Here is a 23,576-nt window from a genome sequence, read left to right as displayed (position 1 = left end):
TTTGAGGATTGTCCAAAACAATTATTAATGTAAGTGTCATCGCTGGGTACTAGGAGTAACACAATCATCGCAATAAGCGAAAGGTATAACCTAATGAACATCCGAAGATTGTCCAATTGTCCTCTGTAGCAGCAACAGGTGGGTGGAAGGGTTAGTCCCAATCGATCTACCTAATATAAATAGTAACCTTAGACCTCCGAAGATGGTCATCGACCACTGGTGCTAATCAGTGGGGTTCGGAATGGTAAGTCCCGCCTAGCTATCCCATTGAACCGAGATAGGAAAGACAATTTACACAGTAAGTACTAATAAATCATCCTCGTAGTTCTAAGTACAAGTATCCAGGTAAGTGAATACAGGATAATGCACCTATGTAAAAGTGTTCCTGTATGGTATTCATGTATGTGTGTCCATGTAACAGGTAAGTATATGTAAACATATTCATGTATCAGGTAAACATCTGTAAGTACTCATGTATCAGGTAATGTACTAGTATAGACTCATGAATGAACTGACTCTTGTGTGATTCCTTGTAATAGAAGTAATGTTTGATATCTTCAAATTATCCCTATGATAATTTACTGTAATATAACTGGTTGATCATGTAGGTTTGTACACTCTTACTACTCAAGGGTGTGGGAAACTAAATGAAAGATGTAAGCTATAACATCAATACATATATAAGAATATAAGTGTATATGCATAGTTTAGTTCAAGAATGAAAAATGGTTTTTGTAAGACATCTTATGGGTTTTGAACAATAATTAACAATGACTTGATGTCATTTTAATAAACATTTCAAAGGTAAAACATTTGGTAACAATGTGCTTTTAAGATGTAAAACCATTTCATGCATCACATTTTGTAGCATGTGAAATCTGTTAAATGACAAACACAGTTATAAAATACATATCAATGATTTAATAACATGTTTGTTTCTACTTGTATTCCCCCCCCCCCCATAAAAGCATTTAAAATCATTTAAAATATTGATTAGGGGTATGAACTCACCTGTAGTTGGTGATTGGAATGAACTGAACGATATAGGATGGCTAGGTGTCAAGCGAGGACTTGTTTACACGCACGAGCCTAGTTATCATATAATAAGCATATATATAACTAATTAGCCAAATAATAACTTAATGAAATAAGTTGGGACACTTAGGAACATGTAAACACTTTGTATAAATGTTATAGGTCCTAAGGGTTGCATCTAAGTCGATACAGGACAAGGCAAAAGGGTTTAATGTACCAAAAGACCTTGAATAAGAGTTCACCACCCAACAAACCCCACCCTTGGAGTTTACGGTCGTAAACCCTTGAGTTTACGGTCGTGAACTCCACACTTGGTGGTTTTGGGTGTTTTAAGGTGCTATACTAATCCTAGAATAAGCCTAGCATTGTTGGAATAATCCTTGAAGTAGTTTAAGGCCCTAGAATGCTCCATAGAGGAGTTTATGGCCTAAAGACCATATCCCCTAGAGTTTACGGCCATAAACTCCTATGGGGTGCTGGTTTTAATTCTTTTAAGTCCCTTGCACATAAAGGATAGCTTCTAGGTTTTTGTTTACGGCTAAAGGGGACATTAGGCACACCTTTGTGCCTTCACTTGGAGTTTACGGCCCAAGAGATGTTCCTTGGCTGTAAACTCCCTTTAAGGGATGATTTTGATGTAATATACTCCCCATTCAAGTCATAAGTATTAAAGGGTAATTGTCTTAAGCCTTAGGGGTGTTTAGGGCACTCTTAGCCCTTGAAAAAGGGGTTTACGGTCCAAGAGCATATCCTTGGCCGTAAACTCCTAAAACTATATGATTTTGATTGATTTCTAGCCTCTAATGTTCATACATAAAGTCCCTAACTAGATACCTAACATGGAAATGAGACTAGGTAGCTTTTAGGCCTTGTTTTGGAGTTTACACCCCAAGAACGTTCTTGGGCCGTAAGCTCCCGGATCTTGTATTTTGGACATGTAAATAATGTTATTAAGCATATAACAAGTATTAAAACACATCTAGGAAAGTAGACTCACAATCTGGGATGAAAACCCGAAGATCCGTCAGAGAGAAAATGGCTTTTCTCTAGTTGGAATTGTGAATAATGAATTAATTTAATTCAGAAATCTATTTATAGTCCTGAAATATTTTGACAGAAAATATTTTTATTCTCGAAATTGGATTGTAACATTATGAAACTTGGAATGTTCAAATTTCACAAACCCAGGAGCATCCACTCTCCTGATATCTCCTTAAACGTAGACCCTAATGTACACAAACTCATTCGGAAGAGTATAAAATCCACTGAAACTAGACTAGCTTCTATTGAATAGATAATGTTCGTACAAATGGAAATTTCGGGTTGTCACACTTATGCGGTAGAAGAAACTAACTACACACTCACTTGATTAGACGATGCTACTACGTCTCTTCGAGTAGTAATTCTTCGGTGAAACCGGATTGTTTTCTCAGAAACCGGACTTCTCGCGGGCAGAGTTTCAGCTTGAAAACTCTTTCTCTCGGGATCTTCTGGGCTTCGGGACTCGCTTCGGGTTTTGGGAAGATACCGGGGCTTCCGGGGTGCTTCAAAAGGGCTAGAGAGGGTATCGAGAGTGAGAGAGTGAAGGAATTAGCAACTATGGTCGGCTGCCCTTCGATTTCTTTTTATAGGGCCAATTTTCTGGATTCAAGTTATGAATCTCAAATATTCACGTCATGAGTTCAGTAGTCATCAGGTGCATCATCGCAACTTCTGTCTGTTAGGCACCAGAAGTCATAAATACTGAGTTCACATCGTGAACCACTTTTTCACGTCGTGAACTCTGACACAGTGTTGGGGTTCACGCCCCGAACTTCATAAATTCATAACTTTCGCATACAAGCTCCATTTTCGACATTCTTTATATCCACATGTAGTTGAGATTATTCTCTACAACTCTCGTTTAGACTCCGTTAGCTAATTTTGAACTTAATTTTAGCTATATTTTGTTTTAGTAGGCCGGGACAGGAAAACTCCGTTACGAATTCACAACTCCTTCATCAAATGTCCGTTTTCATCTGCCTTTTCACCGTTGGACTACTATCAATGAGATCTTCGATTCTCATTTAGATTGTTTCAACTAGAAATCACTCGATCTTATATTCAAACTTTGGGCTGCATACCGCAAAGTCGAAATTTAGAAAAATCATAACTTCCTTATACAAAGTCAGATTTGGACGTTCTTTTTAAGCATGCTCTCGGTTTAACGTATTCTACGACTTTTATTTAGATCGCTAAGGCCAAATATCACTCTAACGTAAATTCACTATTTACGTCGCATTGTGTCGTGCCAGTTCTGTCGCGAAACTTCGACAGGTCATAACTTCTTCGTTATAACTTGGATTTCGGCGTTCTTTATATGTACGGAATCCTTGTAACATATACTATATCTTGGTTAAGATTAATCCTTATAAATAACCTTCCATCAAAAAGTCATTTTTGACGCTTATCGTCTCTAAATTGACTAGCCTGGATCTATGGGCATTACAATTATCTCTCCCTTAGGATGATTACGTCCTGGAATCATCAATGAAAACAGGACTTGTATAATGATTCCATACGTTATCTTTTCATCCTAGGTAATAATCGTAACTTCTATATTTTTTCGAATAGGTACCTAACTCTTGGACTTCTTGACCGCAGGCGATGCTCAATCTTGTATCTGATCTTCGTACTATGTTGGACTTTCAATCGCAACCTACGAGTTACGAAATAAATCCTTATTGAGGACTCCTACTTCTTCTTAGGATAAGTACTTTACTTCATTTATTGTAAAAGATTGATGGGTCATGTTCTAATGACCTCTCATCATATGATGCAATGCTTAGACTCAAGTCTCTTAGAGTCAAATTCCAAAATGGAATATACCTTCCTTCACATTCTAATGTGATATAATCACATTTTAGCATGTAGCATTTCTAGCTACCAATTTCTCTAACAACGAGCGCGATCCTATTGATTGCATTGATTTCAATCTTCTATCTTGAGTCAGATGTTACATTGAACTTGGTTCTCTGAACCACGTAACAAACTCATCGTAGTCAGACTCAATTTGATATGACCACTAGGGTCATAATATCAATCATCTTATTAGTCATTACCGAAACAATGGTAATGACATACTTGAATAAAAATGGAAACAATCACTAGCTTCTTGGTAGCCTTGTGACTTTCCCTGATCCAAGCCAGAGTCCTATGCTTCTAGTAGTATAGATGTCTACTACTATTCACACCTACTCATACTCGTCCCAAGTATTGTCTTGCAGTCCCCAAGTCCTAAAATTGCCAAACAATTTAACACATACGAATGTGCCCAATTAATCATAATTTTTTTCTAGACTCTACTTGGACTTCTTCCATGTGTATCTTCAATCATCAATTCTACTTCAACTCGGTGGGTGATGGAAATTCCAGACGATGGGACAACTTCACGAATTACACCAATCGTTCCACCATCCTGCCAATCGAAGGTGTACTTTAGACGTAACGTACTCCTCTAAACGTTCCGTTATTTTATCATACATATTCTAAAGGCAAGATACCACTCTTACGATATCTTCCGATAGGTGTCATTCACTATCATTAGCCTTTCATTTCTTCTGTTTACTCAATTCCATACGAGTCTTCACCATAACGTTTTGTACACCCAAGCATACGTTCGGTGTACTTAGGAGAGAATTTTAAGATAGGAAAGCTTTATTTACAATAGACGTATAAATCTCCTTATTACTCCAAAAGATTTACATGCTAGTTCTAATGTCGTCGTCATACGATTAGAATCCTAAACACACAAGGTTTCTAGATCCGGTTGGCAACAAACCATAGATCCAAAAAAAATTCATATATGGCAAACATAGAGCATTTAGCACAAAAAAGCATTTTAGGCATCATTCCTAAATAAACTAGTGCTTGTGTCAATTTAGGTGTACTACCTAAAATATAAAAGACACACTCAACTCACAATAATCACTTAGCATGCTAAGTTTAAGTCTAGAAATTTCCTACAAATTCCTAGTTCGCTTAAACTAATGCTCTAATACCAACTGTGACATCCCCAAATTCACGGCCAGAAAAGACCGATTTGTTTATGCTTTGTATTAAAATCAGAGTAATCTTTTAAATAAAACAGTTGCGGAATTTGTTCCAAAACAAAATGTGATAAGAATTTATCAAAGCATTTCTTTAAAGAAATGTATTTTCATTAAATAACAAAATCTCCGGATGTCATGTTCGGATACATATCAAAAGCATAAACAGTATAATATAGACCTTATAATAGTTACTTATAACTACTGATCTATAATACAAAATCTCTCGTCATGTCAACCAACTTATGCTCTTGTGCCACTACCTATGATACAAAGAAAACTGATTGGGTCAGGCTTGGAAGCCTGGTGAGCATATAGGGTTTTCAACCCACAATAATATAATTATTATATTTAATCATCAAAAAATCAACCCAATTACCCATTCCCATTATCTTCTTTATTTCTTATGGTTTTACCCTAAGAATCAACTATCGTTGATTCATTTTTTCGTAAGGATTGACCTAAGGAATTGGCACAAAGTACATTGCTGCCCGAGGTTCCTATAACTAACACTAAATCCATAGTTGTTAAGGTTCATCTATACATTAGTAAATCCATAGCTATCAATGTTCATCTATACAGTACTAAATCCATAGCTACCAAGGTTCATCTATACTTTACTAAATCTATAGCTACCAAGGTTCGTCTATATAGTACTAAATCCATACCTACCAAGGTTCATCTATACAGTACTAAATCCATAGCAACCAAGGTTCGTCTATACAGTACTAAATCCATAGCTACCAAGGTTCATCTATAGAGTACTAAATCCATAGCTACCAGGGTTCATCTACATTGCACTAAATACATAACTATCATTGTATTAATATAAGGTACTAAATCTATAGCTGCCAGGGTTTTTAGAGTACACTGGTGAACACATTGTTCACAAAACCTACAAGTTGCGAGCCTGCTAGTGTTCAACTGGACTGTCTAGAATAATCTGTGGTTGTCATCCTTACTCTGATGAATGACGGGGGCCATCGTTTGGGTAAAGGTTTCACTCATTTTTCACCAGTCACCCTCATCTCATGATCTATATCATCTTTTGTCTCATCCTCAAACTCATCTTTCATCACACACCAACTATTTCATCTACCCATGTTCTACCCAACATATTTGTAGATATAAATTACATATATAGTTTAAATCATTTAAAAACATGTATAAAACATTCATTCAACAACCATCTCAAATAAAGAAACAACATATAAACACATAGCACGTATTTCATAGCAAATACTTCATATCTATGCGGTAGAAGAAAGTAACTACATACTCACTTGATTAGACGATGCTCGAATAGTGCTACGGCTCTTCGAGTAGTAATTCTTCGGTGAAACCGGAATGTTTTCTCAGAAACCGGACTTCTCGCGGGCAGAGTTTCAACTCGAAAACTCTTTATCAGGGGATCTTCGGGGCTTCGGTACTTGCTTCGGGTGTCGGGATGATACCAGGGCTTCGAGGTAATTCAAAAGGGCTAGAGAGGGTATCAGGATTGAGAGAGTGAAGGAATTAGCAACTATGGTCGCTTGCCCTAGGATTTCTATTTATTGGGCCATTTTTCAAGATTCACGTCGTGTATCTCAAATATTCACGTTGTGAGTTCAGTAGTCATCCGTTGTTTTATCGCAAACTTGCGTCTGCCAGGCTCCAGAAGTCATAAATACTGAGTTCACGTCGTGAACCCCTTTTTCACGTCGTGAACTTTGACACAATGTTGGGGTTCGTGCCCCGAACTTCAAAAATTCGTAACTTTTGCATGGGATCTCCGTTTTTGATGTTCTTTATATCCACGGGTAGGTGAGATTATGCTGTACAACTCTTGTTTGGACTCCGTCGGCTAATTTTGAATTTAATTTTAATTATATTTATTTTTATTAGGCCGGGAGAGGAAAACTCCGTTAGGAATTCACAACTCCTTCATCTGACGTCCGTTTTCATCTGTCTTTTCACTGTTGGACTACTATCAACGAGATCTTCAATTCTCGTTTAGATTGTTTCGGCTAGAAGTCACTTGATCTCATATTTGAACTTTGGGCTGCATACCGCTAAGTCGAAATTTAGAAAAATCATAACTTCCTCATACAAAGTCAGATTTGGACGTTCTTTTTATGCACGCTCTCGGTTTAACATATTCTATGACTTTCATTTAGATCGTGAAGGCCAAATATCGCTCCAACGTAAATTCACTATTGATGTCGTGCTGTGTCGTGTCGGTTCTATCGCGAAACTTCGACTGGTCATAACTTCTTCGATATAACTCGGATTTCGGCGTTCTTTATATGTATCGAATCCTTGTAACATATACTACAACTTAGTTAAGATTAATCCTTCTAAATAATCTTCCATCAAAAAGTCATTTTTGATACTTATCGTCTCTAAATTGACTAGCCCGGATCTACGGGCGTTACATTTAAGCTTCTTATCTCATAACCTAACCCTAATATCTTCAGCCTCCATCCCTCTAAACCCTAGAAATAGACCCTAAGCCTCTATTTTAGTGATTCTTGAGCATTTTGGTGATTTAGTGAGTTTTTGGTGCATATTGTGGAAGAAGGAGTTCCTTAAGTAAGCATTGCTTGGCTTGGAGCTTAAGGATCCAAGCCCTAATCATGTTGATCTAGCTCTAGAAAGCATAAAGTTTGAATCTTAGTGGCTTTCTCATGTGGATCTAGTAGGGTGATCACTTGTTATGTTTAGCTTTTGAAGAAGAAGGAGCTTTGAAAGAGAATAGCTTGAGCACCTAGCTTTTGGATCTATGTTCTTCTCTTGTTGGTACATTTTCCAGAGGTATCAAGTTTTGAACTTGCTTATTGTTGTGCTAGTTTTGTTTTGGGTCCATTTTAGGGTCTTTGGTCCCAAAGCTTGAAGCTTTATGATTTGTTGAACTCCAGAGCCTAATATATGTCCATTTGAGTGTATTTAGTGGTGTTATGTCATAAAAATCCAATCTTGGATGTTGGAATCAAGCCATGCATAAGATAAGAGGTTTTTGAGATAAGGAAGCGAGTGTTTTGGGTGTTTGTGACCTTTCCAGCCATGTAAAGGTTTAAAGATACTGACTTAATGGAGTAAGTGTCATTAGGGAGTCCAGAACTAGGGTTTGAGGTAATGTCTTATGTAACAACATAAATTTCGAAAAAAAAAATTCATTTGTAAAACATACTTTCATTCATAAAATATCATAGTAATCCAATGTATCACATGTTATCACAATAAACAAATCCCAAGATCTCAAATACATAAATCCTCTTAGTGTGTACGGATCATGTCGGCGCCTTCCCACGGTCTTCGCTAGTACCCGAAACACATAACACAACAATTGTATGCATAACTGCTTAGTGAGTTCCCCAAAATACACATACAACACATACGCCACTCGAGGCTAAAGTACGACCCTCCGGTCGATATGTCTCAGCGTGACCCTCCATTCCCGTAGCTCGTTGGACCCTCTGGTCTACTCATAGCTCGTTAGACACTTCGGCCCGGTCTGTATTGTTGGACCCTTCGGGCTAATCTGTATCGTTGGACCCTTCGGTCCGGTCTATATCGTTGGACCCTCCAGTCCGGTCTATACAATCACATAGCATACATATATCACATTTCACATAATCTCATCCATACATATAGCACACAAGACCCTTCGGTCTACACATAAATTCCACTTTAGGTAATGTATAGTGAGAAGACTCACCTCGGGTAACTCGGATAATCTCGCACACGAATATACTGATCTACCCCCGCCTAATCACATAAAAAATATCCTCCAATAAATAATGGCTCCCAAAGGCTAGATTAAATCCCTTTCTAAAATCTCACAGAAGGGTAAAAGACCATTTTACCCCTCCCTGGCCCAAAAGTCCAAATGTTGATCAAAACCCTAAAAGTCAACGAAAGTCAACGGTCAAACTTGACATGACTCGCCAAGTGCACTCGTGTGACTCGGCGAGTTCATGCCTGTCCTCTGACTCCTCGTATGCCTCACTCGACTCGTCGAGTGAACCTTCCACTCGACGGTTTACCACTGGAAACGAATCGCAGGGCAACCCGACTCGACTCGTCGAGTCCAATTATGAACTCGGCAAGTTGCTTCCATGCTCTCACTCAAATGACCTTCTGAGGTTAGATCTGCTTCTCTAGCCTATAGATCTGACCTTCCCAAGCATGATAATCACGTAAAGGTTCGAACTTTAGGCCCATGCATCACACTATCATCTCTATATGCCAAAATATCCTTTAATATGATAACCTATGCCCCAAAACTCATAGGGACTGCATAAAGCTGAAGGATAGGGACTCTCTGGACCTCTCAAGGTCTAGATCTGATAATATTGTCACAAGGGAACATCACACACACTAGATCTCTACCAAAAGAGAAGAGAAGAAACCTTAGATTCATGAAATCTATTACTCAAATGAAGATGGACATGAATCCTTACCTCTCACAGCAACTCTGAACGAAATAATGGAAGATGTGAGTCCCACAAGTCAGCCTAGCTCGAAATCCTTCCTTCCCTTTGCTAAAACACACTCAAGAATGATGGATTAGACTTCCTCTTGCACTATAAGCTTCCCTATGCTCTCTTGGGTTTCTCAGGGGAGTAGTGGCCGCAAATGAAGGCCATAAAGGCCTTTAAATAGGGATCAGGCCTGCAGATTTAGGGTTTCTGCCTTCAGCATAGACTCATCGAGTCACCCTACCGACTTGCCAAGTCCATTCATTAATTCAGTCAGCAAATCGCGATCCTACTTGACGAGTCTAGGCACCAACTTGTAGAGTCCTTCCCTCTAACTCAAAATAAATGAACAAAATAGAATACTTGGGAATTCGGATGTTACTATTCTTCCCCACTAGAATCAGACTTCGTCCTCGAAGTCTCGCTCGGTAAATAACTCAAGATGTTGCTTTCGCATCTCCAACTCCGGCTCCCAAGTCAGCTCGGACTCCCTCCGATGTTTCCACTGGACCTGAACCAGAGGCACTTCCTTGTTACTCAGAACCTTGATCTTTCGATCCAGGATCGCGATCGGTCTCTCAACATAATTCAGGCTCGCATCCACCTGAATATCCTCCAGCGGCACCACCATCGACTCGTCTGCTATACACTTCCTGAATTGATACACGTGGAAGGTATCATGAATCTGGCTCAACTCCGTAAGTAGCTCCAACAGATATGCTAGCCTGCCCACCCTCGTGGTTACCCTGAACGGCCTAATGTATCGGGGCCCCAGCTTGCCCCTCTTCCTGAATCAAATCACTCCTTTCCAAGGAGACACCTTCAGGAGTACGAAAGTCTCCCACCTGGAACTCCATCTTGGATCGTCGCCTATCCGCATAGCTCTTCTGGTGCCTCTAAGCTATCAACAACCTCTGTCTAACCTGTTGTATCTACTAGGTCGTTTGAAGAACTATCTCAATGTTGCCCATCATGTGTTGCCCTACCTCTCCCCAGCAAATGGGAGTCCGACACCTCCTCCCGTACAACAACTCGAAGGGAGGCATACCAATACTCGAATGGTGGTTGTTGTTATAGGAAAACTCAACCAATGGTAGGTATGTGTCCCAACTTCCTCCGAAGTCCAACACACATGCTAGAAGCATGTCCTCGAGCGTCTGAATCGTTCGCTCACTCCGTCCGTCCGTCTGTGGGTGGTATGCGGTGCTGAAATACAACCTCGTACCCAACTCGTCATGGAATTTCTTCCAGAATCTGGAAGTGAAATGTACGTCTCGATCTGACACAATCGAGATTGGTACACCATGTCGCGATACCACCTCCCTCACATACAGCTCTACCAATCTCTCTGTAGAAGAGCTCTCACTAATAGCAAGTAAGTGAGCGCTCTTCGTCAATCGGTTGACAATCACCGAAATCGCATTGACACCCCTCACGGTCCTTGGAAACTTGGTGATAAAATCCATGGAAATCTATTCCCACTTCCACTGGGGAACCTCAAGTGGCTTCAACTTGTCGTGCGGACGCTGGTGCTCGGCCTTAACCCTGTGAGATGTCAAGCACCTCTCAACAAACCATGCAATATCCCTCTTCATACAGGGCCACCAATAATCTTTCTTCAGGTCCAAATACATCTTAGTGGCCTCGGGATGGATCGAGAACCTCGATATGTGCGCCTCCTCCATCAAGGTGGTACGTGCCCCACCTGCATATGACACCCAAATCCGACCCTGAAAGGTCATAATCCCTCGGCTATCGGTAACGAACTCAGATACCTGCCCAATCACCCGCTCTTTCTTGCGGTTCTCCGGTCTCACAACCTCTGCCTGGGCCTCTCGAATGGTGTCCAACACCAAAGTCGTCACCGTCAACCGCATACAAATGTCTCGAATCAGGGCACTCTCCGCCCTACAGCTCCGGGCATCAGCTACAACATTAGCTTTGCCGGGGTGGTACAGGATCTCACAATCGTAATCCTTTACCACATCCAACCATCTCCTCTGGCGCATATTCAGGTTGGGCTGATCCATCAAATACTTCAAGATCTTGTGGTCCGTGTATATGGTACACCGAAGCCCATACAGATAGTGATGCCAGATCTTGAGGGCGAACACCATTGTCCCCAACTCCAGATCGTGGGTGGGATACCTCATCTCATGAGGCTTCAGCTGCCTTGATGCATATGCTATCACATGACCCCTCTGCATAAGTATTGCACCCAAACCTGATATCGATACGTCACAATACACTACAAAATCCTCCATCCCTTCCGGGAGGGCTAACACCGGGGCCTCGCATAGCCTCTAGAGAAGTGTCTCAAACGAGGTCTGTTGCTCCAGATCCCACGAAAAAGCAACACCCTTCCGGGTCAACCTGGTGAGAGGCACGACAATTTTGGAGAAATCCTTGATAAATCTCCGATAGTAGCCGGCCAATCCCAGAAAACTCCTAATATCAGCGGGTGATCTCGGCACCCCCCACCTCATAACCGCTTCAATCTTGGCCGGATCGACCAATATCCTATTCTGGTGAACGAGGTGTCCCAAGAACTGGACCTCTTGTAATTCACACTTGGAGAATTTGGCGAAAAGCCTCTCCAACCTCAATACCACGAGAATCTCTCTCAGATGCTCCTCATGCTGCTCCCTAGATCTCGAGTATACCAGAATATTGTTGTTAAACACGATCACTGAGCGGTCAAGCATCGGCCTACACACCCTGTTCATGAGATCCATGAACGCTGCCGATGCGTTGGTGAGCCCAAAAGGCATCACCACGAACTCGTAATGCCCATAACGAGTTCTGAACGCCGTCTTCTGGATATCTTCATCCTGCAACCTCATCTGAGGATATCCGAACCTCAAGTCTCTCTTGGAGAACCAAGACGCTCCCTGCAACTAGTCGAACAAATCGTCGATCCTCAGCACTGGATAAAAGTTCTTGACCGTCAACTTGTGCAACTCCCGGTAATCAATGCACATCCAGTGTGAACCATCCTTTTTCTTGACAAAAAGGATCGGCGCTCCCTACGACGAGCTACTCGGTCTAATAAACCCCTTCCCCAGCAGCTCCTAAAGCTGCGAGGATAACTCATGCATCTATGGTGGCGCAAGTCAATAAGGCGCCTTGGCGATAGGCACTGCCCCCGGAACCAAATCGATGCAGAACTCTACCTGCCTCTCGGGAGGCACACCCGGCAACTCCTCGGGAAAAAAATTCAGGAACTCGCGCACTATCGGAACAGCATCAATCGAACTCGGCCTCTACACGGCCACTCGCATATCCATCACATAGGCTACAAACCCGCTGCAGCCCTGCTGTAAACTCTGTCTCGCTCTGGCAGCCGAACAGAATGCTGACCCACAACGGGTACCCTTGTCGTACACAGTAAGTACTCCCCGACTAGGGTCTCGTATCTTCACCAACTGTCGCTCACAGTCTATAACAGCTCCAAATCGGCTCAACCAATCCATACCCACTGTGACACACACGTCCCCCATCGCAATCAGGACCAGATCTATTGGGAAATCAACACCGAAGATCTCGAGTACACATCCTCGAATCACATCCGTAGCATACACCACTCGCTCGTCAGCTATAGAAACTCGTAGAGGTCGACTCAACGCCTCTCGCCGAATACTGATGTGCTGACTAAATGCTAAGGACACAAATGACCGACTCGCACCCGAGTCAAATAACAACAAAGCAGGTACAAAATTCACAAGAAAAGTACCTATGCATATCATAAAATAAGCACAATATCTCCATTCAATATTAATAAATGAAAGGATACATACCAGCCACGACATCGGGCGCTGCGCGGACCTCCTCCACTGTCAACTGGAAGGCTCTCCCATGGTCCTTCGGTGCCTCGGCCTTCATTGGCCGGGTCTCGGTAGCTCTAGCAGCAGGTGCAGATCCCTATGCTGATTTGTGAAGTAGCTGAGGGCACTCGGCCTTCCGATGGTCGGTCTCGTTGCAATGAAAGCAAACCGAGAATCCTTTAGAGGAATCCCTTGCATAATACCCCTCCTTTCCACACTTGTAACACACCCCAACTCTGCACACCCCCTCGTGACTCTTGTCGCACTTCCCATAACTGCGGCCCTTCAGACCCCCATATCTCGAATCAGCGGGCTTTGCCCGCTTGGCTGTCGGCTGAGATTGTGCCGGCCGCCGATCCCTCCCCTGACACTCCGCCTCCTCCCTGGCCTGAGTCTCTAGCTCGGTGTCCCTCTTTCGAGCATTTTCCTGAAGTTTGGCAAATGTCCGGTATGCCGAGTTCGCCACGAACTTGCGAATATATTTCCTCAGAACGCTTAGATATCGGCTCATGCATGTCTGCTCGGTAGACACCTGCTCAGGGCAAAACATCGCCCTCTCATGAAACTTTCGGGTAATCACAGTAACAGAATCAGTACCATGCTTGAGGGTCAAAAACTCCTGAGCCAGTCGTTCCCTCTCCATAGGTCACCGCAGTAAGCTCAGCGGGGGTAAAATCTGCCGATACAAACTTCCACCAGTCCTTCGCTCCCAAGCGAAGCTGGTTCAGCACGAACCGTACTCTAAAAATGCTCCGGATATGAGCAGGTATAGAAACATCGCTCAATATCAGCAATCCATCTCGTCGCAGCGATCGGATCCTGTGTCCCTTCAAACTCAGGTGGCTTCATGTTGCTGAGCTCTCGGTACAGCAACGAGTCACCTCCCTGTGGCCTGGCAGAAGCGACGGCTGCGGTGGCCGCAGAAACAGCATCATTAGTAAGAGCGGCGTACCGCTCATCAAAAGTCTCGATCAACATGGTCTTGATATATCCGAACATCTCTGGTATCTCAACTCGGATGACTGTAGCCACCTCCTAATGAATCAACCGGCGGATCTCCTCGTCACTGATACTGCTGCTCTCAGGTGTGTGGCGTGTCCCAACCATGAAGTCTCTGAAATACAACATAAAAATATCAGAGACTCGTTCAAGCATACTCACACTCGATAACGCAACCCTACTTGTTCCCTAGTATCCTAAGAATTCTTACTTGGGTTGCGCACTGATCCGGTGTCTTCAGTAGTACGGGCCCTATACTACCTTCCACACCACATCAATATTGACCCCAAGTCCTCCTCCTTGGATCCCAGATCACAAGTACTCTACATCTCACTAGCATAGTCTACCTTTCGGTAGACCTCTCATAAGCTCCTCACGGCCCGATCTGTATTGTTGGACTCTTCGGTCTGGTCTATATCGTTGGACCCTCCGGTCCAGTCTATACAATCACAGAGCATACATATATCACATTGCACATAATCTCATATATACACATAGCACACAAGACCCTCCGTTCTACACATAGATACCACTCTAGGTAACGTATAATGAGAAGACTCACCTCGGGTAACTCGGATAATCTCGCACACGAATATACTGCTCTAGCCCCCGCCTAACCACATAAAAAATATCCTCCAATAAATAATGGCTCCCAAAGGCTAGATTAAATCCCTTTCTAAAATCTCACAGAAGGGTAAAAGACCATTTTACCCCTCCCTGGCCCAAAAGTCCAAATGTTGATCAAAACCCTAAAAGTCAACGAAAGTCAACGGTCAAACTTGACAGGACTCGCCGAGTGCACTCGTGTGACTCGGTGAGTTCATGCGTGTCCTCTGACTCCTCGTATGCCTCACTCGACTCGTCGAGTGAACCTTCCACTCGACGGTTTACCACTGGAAACGAATCGCGGGGCAACCCGACTCGACTCGTCGAGTCCAATTATGAACTCGACGAGTTGCTTCCATGCTCTCACTCAAATGACCTTCTAAGGTCAGATCTGCTTCTCTAGCCTATAGATCTGACCTTCTTAAGCATGATAATCACGTAAAGGTTCGAACTTTAGGCCCATGCATCACACTATCTCTATATGCCAAAATATCCTTTAATATGATAACCTAGGCCCTAAAACTCATAGGGACTGCATAAACCTGAAGGATAGGGACTCTCTGGACCTCTCAAGGTCCAGATCTGATTATATAGTCACAAGGGAACATCACACACACTAGATCTCTACCAAAAGAGAAGAGAAGAAACCCTAGATTCATGAAATTTATTACTCAAACGAAGATTGACATGAATCCTTACCTCTCATAGCAGTTCTGAACGAAATGATGGAAGATTTGAGTCCCACAAGTCAGCCTATCTCAAAATCATTCCTTCCCTTTGCTAAAACACTCAAGAATGATGGATTAGACTTCCTCTTGCACTACAAGCTTCTCTCTGCTCTCTAGGGTTTCTCAGGAGAGTAGTGGCCGCAAAGAAGGCCATAAAGGCCTTTAAATCGGGCTCAGGCCCGCAGATTTAGGATTTCTGCCTTCAGCGCAGACTCTTCGAGTCACCCTACCGACTCGCCGAGTCCATTCATTAATCCAGTCAGCAAATCGCGATCCTACTCGACGAGTCTAGGCACCAATTCGTCGAGTCCTTCCCTCTAACTCAAAATAAATGAACAAAATAGAATACCTAGGAATTTGGATGTTACATCTTAATTGTTTAAGACCAAATGTGTAGAAAGAGTGAATTTGGGGAGTACACTGAGCGTAATTCCTGTACACCCCGCGTACTGCTCCAGTGTCCCCGATGGCCAATATGGATTCGTGAGTATGTTGAGCGTACCAAGAGAGGTACGACCCACATAACCTCCCTATCGACTTTTGGGCTAAGTCTCATTTTGGGCCTTGAGTGTTGGGCCTGGAGTTTGGACTTGTTGCAATAGTGTCTTCGACCAGAGGATTATATATATATATATATATATATATATATATATATATATATATATATATATATATATATGTATATATATGCTTTGTCCCTTGAGTTGGGCATGCCATTAGATGTGACAGTGTTGGGCCTCGGGAGAGCCCATTTATTATTGGGCCTTGGTGGGCCCAATGGGTTTTAGGTCATTGATGGGTTGGTTAGTGGACTACATTTAGACCTAATGAGTGAGAGTTGGGACTTAAATCCTAATTGGGATAATTGTGGGTTTGGCACAGAGTTAGAGGCCAGTGCATAGCATCAGCGTTTATAGGGGTTGTTCATTATCCGAGGTGAGTCTTCTCACTATACTTTACCTAGAGTGGTAATTATGTGTGACCAGATGGTCTTAAGTGCTTCCTTGAGTTATGTATTTTCTATGTGATATATGCGTTGTATGCTATATTACATGATATTTAGATTGGACCGGAGGGTCCAACGAACTATGAGACCGGAGGGTACTCAACTAGACCGGAGCAGAGGGTCCAACGAGCAATGGGACTGGAGGGTCCCAACCAGACTGGACCGGAGGGTCCAACGAGCTGTGGGACTGGAGGGTCCTTCTCAGACACATTGACCGAAGGGTCTTACAGAGCTATAGCCTTGGGTGGCTAGTTGTTTGTGCGTGATATTTTGGGGAAGTCACTAAGCTTCGTGCTTACTGTGTTACGTGATATGTGTTTCAAGTTTTCTAAGGATCGCGGGAAGGCACCAGTTTGATTGTACACACCAGAGAAGGAGTTATGTTTTGAGGATCCTGGAGTATTAATCAAACAATTATGGAGTTGTGTTTGGTAAATAAAATTAATGAGATTTTTGTGAAATTTGTTACGAGAATTATATGATTTTAAATTAAAAAAAAATTGTTTGCAAATTTACGGTGTTACATGTTTGCTGGATTGTTATGTTTTCTTCCTTTTCCTATATAAGGAGTGTTTAATGATAAGAATAATTGAAGGATTGTTCCACCAAAGATAGATATTTTCACAGTTACTTCACTTGCACCTTTCTCTAAAATCATTCCTTCTAACAAGCATTCCTTGTGTTCATTCATTGTCTTTACCTTAATTATACTCATAGTCTCATATTTAATACTTGAAGTAATTTGTTGATTCTCATCTTCAGTCTTGACTGGTCTTTCCAGACTCAACTGAAACTATTAATCAAAAGTAGACATTGATCTTTAGCATTAACTCAAGGTTTGAATTTTCAAGCCTTGTCCCTGCGCAATCAGATCCTTGTTCTCACAATTGGTATCAGAGCTTGAGTGTTTGTCCTTTGAATCCATAATAAAATATTATAGTTTATTCAAGATTACCTTGGTATTTTGATCATATTTGTGTTTAGGATAAAAGTTCTTCTATATACCACTTTTGCTCAAGATATCTTAACTTCAATGGCTTCTTCTAATTCTCAACAAATGTACTCAATGCAAATAGAAAATAGTGTGGGTTGCCCTACATGTGCCCCACTGCTAGTTGTTGAAGAGTATGATCACTGGAAAGTTATAATGGAAAGATTTTTACTTGGAAAAGAAAAAGGTGAATCTATATGGAGATCCGTTAAAGAAGGTCCTCATGTTCCAGTTCGAACCATTGTTAGAAATGCTGTTGCAACTCTCTTGGGACAGGATCAACAACATCAAGCAACTCTGATTGCTGATGATCTTGAAAAGCTACATGCAAATCAAGTTGCCTTTTCAGAAATGGCGGTTGGTGTTCCACCTTCTCTCTTTGAGCACATCAAACTGTGTAAATATGCAAAATAGATTTGGGACACACTTCAATATTTGTTCGAAGGGTCAGAAAACATGAAGGATAAGCGTCTAACCTCGGCTGTCAATGAGTTCGATACAACACCTGGTGAATCTGGTGCCTCATACTCAAATAGATAAAGAATCGTCGTTAACAACATGACATATTATGGGATAGTCCAAACCCCACTTGAGTACAACCTCAAGTTCATTAACAGTCTCGGAAAGGGATGGGGAAATGTGAAATCATATCGTCAGATTAATGGATCTCTGAAGAAGCTGAAGCTCTATCAACTTTTCGATGAGCTTCAAGGTCATGAATCAAATGTTTCACAAACCCTACGTAAACTCACTGGAGGTCCTCTAGCTCTAGTCAGTTCCTATGATCCACAAACTCCAAACCTAACCATTTTGGACCTCTTCACTACTTTTGTTTTATATATCCCTCCTATTCAAGCCACACCTTCAACCATTCCTACTCCCTCAAACACTAACTATCAATTAGTGGGTGACCTTAACCCTGAAGAAATGGATTCCGAACTCCATTTCCAATAAGAGTTTGCCCTGATTTCCATGAGATACAACTGTCCTTTCAACAAGCCATATAACAATCGTTTCCAAGCTCCTCACCAAAATAATCCTCAAGCATTCAAAAAAACCTTCAGAAAACCCACCTGCTTAAAAACCTAACCTTCCTACACCAAATCATACTCTGGAAACCTCACTGAGTCCGAAGTCTGACAAACCCAAAGTCGTATGTCACAAATGTGGTCATGCGAATCACTTTGCCAAAGACTGTTTAGCTGAAGCTCCACAGAAATCCAAGATCAAGGATTCTTCTTACTATGCACATCGAGCTCAAGAATAGAAGTGAAAAGGCTTTTTTTACAAATGTATCAAGGGATGTGGAAGGATATTGGTCTTCTGGAGATGATGATGATATGAGTACTGGAATGAACATGTGCTTCATGGCTAGACAAACAATTAAATGTGATAAAGGATATTGGTCATCTAGATCTGAAAATGACTATAAAGATGCCGAACTAAACTACTGCTACATGGCTACCAACGATCCACCTGGCAAAAGCATCGTTCAACACGTAAAATCTATGATTACTAATAATAATTTTGACTTATCTCTTTGTGAACCATATCTAACCCAGATCCAATCAGATATGAACATCATTTACAAATCTTTTAAGTCAGCCATAGAAGCCAGTGAGAAGAAGGAAAGTGAATTAAGTCGTCTTAGATTACGTTTTGAGGATAATAAGTTGAAAATAGAGTCTTTAGAACGAGATCTTGTAATGTCACAAGATGAATGTATCATTCTTAAAGACAAATGTGAAATCACTTATTCTGAAAGAAATGTTTTAATTTTTGACAACAAACATCTCAGTGCTAAAATAGATGCTTTGCATAATTCCATAGACATTCTTGAAGCAAATGAATGGAAGACTCATAGTTTTCGTCATCCTTGGTCAAAAGCTCCTGGTCTCGGAAGCGAGTTTCTGAAACATATTACTCGTCCCTTGAAGGAGTTACAAAACCTAACTTTTGTGGGAGACGTTTTGACCATCAAACATTTGGACACCCATGTTTTGCCTTTTTTTACCCCTTCTTAAGACTTCTGACCAATTTACATCATTAATTCTTGAGTTTTAACCTATAGTTTGCAAGTGTTCCGATTCCATGCATTTTCCGCCTCTGACAAACCTAGACCTGAATCGGACCATGGAACCCCACTCTAGTAGTCTGAACCCTGTCGTTCAAAATCCGAACCACAACCCTCCTAACAACTGTGTTGTTGAGGAATTTTTTTCCGGAGACAACTGGACCTGAATTCTCTGAGTGTCTTTAGGCATCTTTAGATAGTGATGTTGATGATTCAATTTCATGTGATTTTGAACCCCAAGTGATTTCCAAATCAAATCTTGTTCCAATTAAGCATGTGTTTAACAATCCTTCTATAGGACAGACCTCTAAATATTCACTTCGCTCCAAAAGGAAACCCATGTTGAATAAGAAAGATGTTTTCGACCCTAAAGTAGAAGCCCAGAATACTCACAAACAAGAAGTTAAGTCAAGACAAAATTCTAGATTCCTTGAGAACTCCAAAAAGAGTGTATCTCGGATTGCCAATTCACCAACTAAGAGTCACAACACCTTCGCACCCACTAAGATCCTCAAGAGACCTTCCATTCCTTCCAAACCAGTAGAACATAAGAAATTTGTTAGTCCTAATCCGAACAAGTCCATTGTAGGTACAAAATCTACTCGAACCAACTCTCCCCAGACAATTTCATCTATTTTCATAGCCAAATCTGTTTGTACAATTTTCAAACCTCAACAGTTTTCAAAACCAAATGTACCATCAACCAAAAAACAAGTTGTTAAGAAAATAGTCTCTCAAAAATATTCAAAACAAAATCTTGTATGGAAAGTAAAAACTCACAATGATGAAACTACAACTCCGATAGACACTGTGGTTCCCACTGTTCAGGAAGTTAAATGTCCGAGAAAAGTCGTTCCTATTCCTCATGTCATTGAGTATGATTATTGGATAGATGAAAGAACATGCCCTTCTGTTTGTTTCCTAAGGAATCTCGGAACAGATCCTCCAAAACACCTATTGCCCAAAAGTCACAACCAAAGCCTAAGACTCGTGCCTTTGTCCCAAAACCTAACTCAGAGCCTAAAAACTCCACAAATCACTAATTTTGCAGGGACTTTGTGCTTTGTAGAAAAAACAATATGTTATATTGATAGTGCTTGCTCCATGCACATGACAGGGCAGAAGGACTTTCTGCGAGATCTCAAACTTTCACCAAATGCTTTCTATGTGACGTATGGCAACAACTCCAACTCTCATATCCGAGGTTATTTCATTCTTACAAATGGAAAATTCTCCATTTCAAATGTGACATATTTAGTTGACCTGAAGAATAGTTTATAAGTGTGGCTCAAGTCACTAATGCAAATCGACTAGTTGAATTCTACAAGAAACACAACTATGTCATGTCCAAAGACCAGAAGGAATGTTTAATCAAATCAAACCGCAACAAGAACATGTATCCTCTTGACATCAACATGATCATTGGCAAGCCCAACTCTGCTTACTCTCAAAAGTTGTTCCTGACGTCAGATGGTTATGGCATAGAAGGCTTGCTCATCTGAACTTTAGATATATGAATGATCTTGTTTCTGGTGAGATGGTAAGAGGTTTTCCACTCCTCAAGTTCGAAAATGATCATTTACGTGCTGCATGTAAGTGTGGAAAGCAATCAAAAGAAGGGTCATCCCATCATCATTGAAAAATCAATCTCGGAGCTGTTAGAACTTCTACACATTGATCTGTGTGGACCTTCAACAGTAGAGAGTTTGAATCACAAAAAGTACATTCTTTTGATTGTGGATAACTTTACTAGGTTCATCTGGGTCTTCTTCCTAAGGCTCAAGTCAGAAACAGCCTTCAAACTCATCAACTTTATCAAAGGAATTGAAGTTCTCATCAAACTCCCACTAAGGTGAATCCGCAGTGACAATGGTTCAGAATTCACAAATTCCACCATTGAGAACTTCCTCACCGAGAAGGGTATCGACCATAATTTTTCTGCTCCATACACTCCACAACATAACAGCGTAGTAGAACGTCGTAACAGAACACTTGTTGAAGCTGCTCGATCCATGCTTAACTTTGCAAATCTTCCACTCTATCTTTGGGTTGAAGTTGTTTCTACTACATGTTTTAATCGTAACAGGAGTATCATTAATCAACGCCTCCATAAGACACCGTATGAAGCCATGAACGGTCAGAAGCCAAGTATCTCTTTTCTTCACGTTTTTTGATGTAGATGCTTCATCAATAACAACCATCATCAGCTTGCCAAATCCCAACCCAAAGTTGATGAAGCCATCTTTCTTGGATACTATGCTAAATCAAAGGCTTGTCGAGTTCTTAGTCGACGAAATCGTCTTCTGGAAAAAAAAATTGATGTTACCTTTGATGACAATTTTGTTCAGAATTCTGCCCCAACGCATGTTACAACTTACATCATGGAGTCCGATGCTCCAGTGCCAGGATGTCCGAACCAGCAAACAATCTATAAAGTTGACTTTGAAACATTGTTTGGACCCTCATAAACAGCTCTTGATTCGAAATCTCGAACAAGACAAACCTCATCAACTGAAGCTCTAGTCTCCCAAAATGTTTCCGGTCTGATACCCAGTTTTCCTCCATTTGATTCCGAACCAATTCAACCTTCTCAAGTTGAGGGGGAGAATGGGCAACCTTCCCTTGAATCAAATGCAGATGGATTCCAAGATGCAGCTCCTAAATTCGACTCTAATCCTATAAAAAACGATGATGATGCAAATTTCTTAAAATTCCCACCTGATGATGATGTCAACCTATCCGGTTCAGAAGTTCAGGGAGAGCATCATCCACAAGTTCAAACTATTCAGTGGGAGCAACATAACCCCATTGGTTATATAGGATCATTTGTTGCACAAGAGCTTCCGAAACTACATGTTTGGACTAAGGATCATCCTCGGAACCAAGTTACTGGAAACCCAAATGCTAGTGTACAAACTCGCTCTGCCACAAGTGTTCAAAATGAATGTCACTTCTCTGCATTTATATCAATGGTTGAACACAAATCCATCAAAGAAGCACTAGAACATGTTGATTGTATTACATCCATGCAAGAAGAATTGGTAGAATTCGATAGAAATGAAGTACGGCCTCTCGTTCCTCCTCCTCAGAATCTTCCCATTGTTGGTACTAGATGGGTGTTTTGGAACAAACTAGATGATGTAGGAGTCATTAGTCGGAATAAAGCAAGATTAGTGGCTAAGGGATTCACACAGATTGAAGGACTTGATTACGATGAGACCTTTGCTCATGTTGCCCGTCTTGAAGCTATCAAAATCTTTCTTGCTTACGATGCTCACAAAGGCTTTAAGGTTTTCTAGATGGATTTCAAAAGTGCTTTTCTAAATGGTGAACTTGATACTGAAGTGTATCTTCAGCATCCTCCTGGTTTTGTCAAACTCTCATATCCGAACTACTGCTACAAACTTTGGAAAGTAGTTTATGGCCTCAAGCAAGCTCCTCGCGCCTGGTACGAGACCACCCTCACCGACTTTCTCAAGCGTTCAGGTTTTCAAAAAGGTATTCTCAATCCTACTCTATTCCAAATGTCAAATGGAAAACATATCATGCTTGTTCAAATTTATGTTGACGACATCATTTTTGGATCCACTGATTCAGTAATGGTTGCTGACTTTGCTAAGTTAATGGTTAGTCAATTCACAATGAGCATGAAACGTAAACTAAGCTTCTGTTGGGTTTTGAGCATTCTAACACTCGTAAGTGTACATGCAACCCTAAATACCTTGGATCTATATTTTCTTTATTATACATGCAAATTTGAACTTT

The sequence above is a fragment of the Lactuca sativa genome, chromosome 9, assembly GCF_002870075.4.
Source record: "Lactuca sativa cultivar Salinas chromosome 9, Lsat_Salinas_v11, whole genome shotgun sequence".
In the NCBI taxonomy this organism is placed as follows: Eukaryota; Viridiplantae; Streptophyta; class Magnoliopsida; order Asterales; family Asteraceae; genus Lactuca; species Lactuca sativa.
The sequence above is the reverse complement of the archived record's forward strand: the minus strand, read 5'-3'. Positions refer to the sequence as shown.